Source organism: Penaeus japonicus, unplaced genomic scaffold (genome assembly GCF_977035675.1).
Source record: "Penaeus japonicus unplaced genomic scaffold, GWHDUDI00000001_assembly GWHDUDI00000037, whole genome shotgun sequence".
Lineage (NCBI taxonomy): Eukaryota > Metazoa > Arthropoda > Malacostraca > Decapoda > Penaeidae > Penaeus > Penaeus japonicus.
In genome coordinates, this window is record NW_028234439.1 from 21,401,021 (window position 1) to 21,406,020 (window position 5,000).

A 5,000-nucleotide genomic window follows, 5' to 3' on the forward strand; every position below is an offset into this window, starting at 1 on the left:
TCATCGAAACAGAAACCATCTTACTGAGGCATTGGATCTTGTAATCTTTCCCTGGTGATTATGCATGTATATATACGCTTAAAATGTTTTGATTGTGATGGAGACCACCCTTTTGAAACCAAGGATAAATTTAACTTTGCCATATCCATTTATATTTTATGTTTGCTGCCATTGCTATCATTTCCATTGAATATTATTTACGTATGTATGCTTTCATTAATATATATATATATATATATATATATATATATATATATATATATATATATATATATATATATATATATAATGCACTCATCAATATGATTCGCATTATCTTCCTTGCCATTATATTATGTATATATCATATCACACAAAAATGTGCATACTGTACATATACATACGCTCCTTCCGTAGATGCAACACCAGCTCCTTCTCATTGCAGTGTCACAATTCGCATATGTGATTCACACCTATAGCCAGACACCTATTTTGCCGCCAACCCCCTCATCATGATTTACCTAATTCACCATCCATGCAGCGCCCTTCAAATCGCTTAGTCAGCCGTGCAATCCAGCCCAGCTTTTGCCTCGTCAACATCATACCCAGAAGGTTCTGAGTGTCAGCGTGTGTCAGACTTTTTAAATCGGTGATTAATATCTAGGGCTTTTTTACATACCTGTGATCTAATATCAGACAATATACATACATTCTCTTATGTTCATTTTTTTATGCCATATTCATGCGCACTGCAAGTCTACTCATACAGTTTTATATTGTTATATTATCATGAAGTTTTACATTCTACTGCCAGTTACGAGGATATAGTTGCTGTTTGTGAGGTGTTTAACGTAGAATTTGATTTGCCGCCTGAAGATGGTTTTCCTACAGGGCCGCCCGCACACGCCCACTATGTTCATTGTCGAAGCCTTTGGATATTTTTTCCCCATCATTGACACCTGCCCTCTTGAAGATGGCTTTTCCTTCAGCACCGCCTTGCCACTTATTTTAAGCCCATAAGGTAAGCACTCACAAAACTAGCAAATCTACAAGTCACGACAAGCAATATATGCACACACACACACACACACACACACACACACACACACACACACACACACACACACACGCGCGCGCGCGCGCGCGCGCGCGCGTACACTGTCCCATTCTGTGTTAAAATTCTGCAATTTCCCTGATATATTCACGCCCTCCCCTACTATCGGGACCCAGATTGTGGGGCGAAGGGGCGGAATCGCGGACAAAGTCGACTATATATGGATGGTATAGAGTGAGATGAATCCATCGATACCATCTTTGTGGTATTTAGTAACGTGGCATATATGTAAAATTTACCTTAATAACTCTTAGCTTATTCCAAAAAGGAAAAGTATTTTTAGGGGTATCGTTATTCAACGGTAATAACTTATATTTCTAGTGCATGTGTATGGTAAGCTTTTGAATCTAGGATTTTTTTATTAGTAGATTAGAGCTAATTATGTCTCTCTCTTTCTTTTCAAAACTTAAAGTAAATATTTCATGCAATTTTCCATATTATTACTAATACTAGAATTTACATTATATATTCTGTGTATCGTTGAACCACTAGAAATGTCAAATTCTAGAATAGATATTCTGATATCATTAGCTATTAAAGACATTTGTGCCGTGAAAATATGATGACATGTTTTTATACTTTTTTTATTCTATCAAATATTTATCCCAATTTAATATGCCACAAACTATGTAAACATGTGGTACGCATGTGCACGTAGGTGTATACAGTATCTGCATAAACATTGACAGGTAAAGTACATTCAGAAATCTACATGCATGTTCCAAAGGGGAACTCAGACTAAAATAAGGTCTGCAACTATTACCAGAGATTATCCACATGTAGATATTCGAATTAAAGGATTGTCAGACAAACGTCTACATTTTTAAGTTATATTCAGATATTAGTTTTACCCTTTCCAAGCATGTATAACATGGGGAAAGTAATGATATATATATTTTTTTTTCTTTGTTATGCTATATTTAGATTTTTATTTTGATCTTTTCCAGACAAGTATAACACGAGAAACGTAATGGTATTTTGGTAATTATTTCAAATATGGCTGCATTTATCTCACTCTAAAGAAGCTTTCGGCCATTGATTGAATTTTCTATTTCTTGGATGAGGGTATCAAAACACGAGCCAAGAATAGGTTTTCGAAATGTAAAGATATTGCAAATATGGAAAACCCGAGGCTAAGAATGTATATTTCAAAAAGGACAGAGCTATAAAAATATAACTGAGACTGAATAAACAAAGCAAGAGGTGTAATTAATGCGTTTCAATACTAGAAACGTGTTAATTGTCTCTCTTGCGTCGTGAAGTTACTCAGTCGTATTTAGATTTTCATCAACCTGAAAAGATGCCAACCAAAGAACCACATGCCAATCGAACAATTACCCACAAAGGAGTGCTGTACGAAACAAAAAGATCATCTTAAACCATGGTCTCTGCCCTCTAAATCCTTTTCGATTGACGTGTTTCTCTAGCCTACGATGCGTCGGAACTCGTGTTCTGTTATTCCAGTTTCTTGAACTTTTGTTCTTCCCGTTCTTTCTCCGTTCCTTTCTTTCTCCATTCCAAAAAAATATAAAGTATAATTATTATTGTTACATCCCTTATTCTTTCTCTGGAAAGAATAAAGTCTCGTTCATCTTTTGTTTTTGTTTTTTTACTGAGATCTTGTTATGATACACTTAACGAGTCATTTGACTGATATTTATCTGTTATACACATACATCTATAGGTGTATGAGTGTGCATATTTTTCTTTCTCTTTTTTCCTACGCCAGATAAGTATTTTACAATTATGAGTAATAGGTATATGACCGTTCTCATTTTAACCAAATAAAATATTAAGACAAAATGTCTGCATTACCCACGTTCAAAACCGATCCTGCGTGTAGGCGTCTAAACACGTGACCTGACAAATGTACAATCAATATGACCTAATCAGAGAGGCATGACCTGATTGTGTACAAGAGATATTGGAGTATTGTGGGCTTGGATTTGCTTCTTTAAATGTACAAGTGAATGTTACATACGAAATATAATCATCCATATTTGTGCTGCATATACATGCATGTACACTTAGATATGCATACATAGATACATATTTAAATATATGTATAATAAAATTACGACTAGAATAGGCCTCTTTATATTGTCATATATTGGAAATCGTTAGCTTACTCTAAAAGGAGAAATGAGACTGTCTTAAATATATTTCATTGGCATGTCAATAGAACTGGCATAGAAAACGGAGTGTACATCTGTATGGTAAACTGTATAATCTAAAACTCAATTTACGTTTTAGTCTCATAGTATAACATATCGCACTCTTTGAACTTGGTATAGAACACACATATAATACATACATAAAGTCAATATATAAAATCTTTGCATTGCTACCATAAATAGAATAAAAATGTTAGTTATTAGAGCAAGTGTTGGTCATTAATGAATATTATGAGTTTTGTACTTAAAATATAGCACATTATATAATCAGTAAACTTAATATACATCAACTGAGAAAGTGCATCGTGCATTCTGGCCGGTTTCTGTAATTACTTCAGAGTGGAACGTCTTTGCAAATCTTGCTTATTAAATTAAACATTATTTTGTTATTATATTGTAAGAAAATCTTCGAAATTACTTTGTCATACTTACGAGAGCTCAATACTTTTAGTACAGCCTATCTATTATATAGAGAAATGCAGTTTATATATACGTACAGATAATCTATGTGAATTTGTATGGTATATATTGTCATTTAAGATTGGTTGACCCAGGTAAAAATGCAAAATTAAAATTTATCTTAAATTCCAAATTTAGGTGTGATATATTTAATTTAGTGAATATGAAAAAATATTACCAACTGGCGTATCTGTAATATATTCCAGTGTATAACCACAATATATACTAGATTGCAGAATAAACAAAAAATACATTAATGGGTCGTTAAAGAGACGTTTCTACCGGGGGGGGTGTACTTTAATGCCTCCATTATAAAAAGATAAATAAAAAATGTGTTAGTTCACAGTTTTCCACAAAAGCAATCTTATTGATAAAGTGTCGGTCCCTGAATTTCTTCCCCAGGCGGCTACCTATGATTACAGCCCTTCAACCTCCCGTTGAGGCAGGATTCCTAGCTAAGGGTTCCGTGGGAGGAAGAGCTCCTACATGCGGTTCCTACATCCCGAACCAATGGTGGGGTCGCACACCAAGGATCGCCCATCTGGAGGACATCATATACCAATGTATTTGCCGTCCGTGGGATCCCTATTCGTTAGACGCACAGCATCCCTGTGAGATAGAAGACGGAAGAAAGGTCAGGAGGCTGAGCAATACGCTTGCAACACGTCTCTTTGGTTCGTTATTCTGACAAGATGGGTGGCTTGGTCCTGGGTTAATTGGCTCGTCTCTTTGACTAAAATAGGGTTAAGCTGTCACGGTAATGATATTGTCTTTAGTATGAGGTAGTGGCAGTGTGTAGTCTCATATTACCCTTTTGGCTGTTAGACAGGTTATCTAACACTCAGCTTTTCTTTGATGGATTTGGTGGTATGTGGGGGTATGAGAGGGTAGATGAAGTGCTCATTGTATGGTAAATTAAACTAGCAAAAGTTATAACCGACGACTTAATGACAAGCGCACTATCATGGCTATATCACCCTGGAAGCCTCGTTAGATTCCTGGTGACAAACACGTGCGGGCTAGTCCGAGTCCCACAACTCCACAAAAGGGACCTCTCGTGTAGGTCAAGAACCCTGAGGCTCAAGCTGGTCCTCCCAGACCTGCCGCTTCCAGAACAGCCCCTCCTCATCAACAAGAAGAATTTGACGCTCACGCATACCACATTCATGACAGAATCTCACATAGCAAGGGTGCGTGCACTGGTAACCAAAGTCGCGGGCTCTCCCCACCCTGTCCTACCCCCGCCATGGGAACAGATTATGATCGAGATCTCG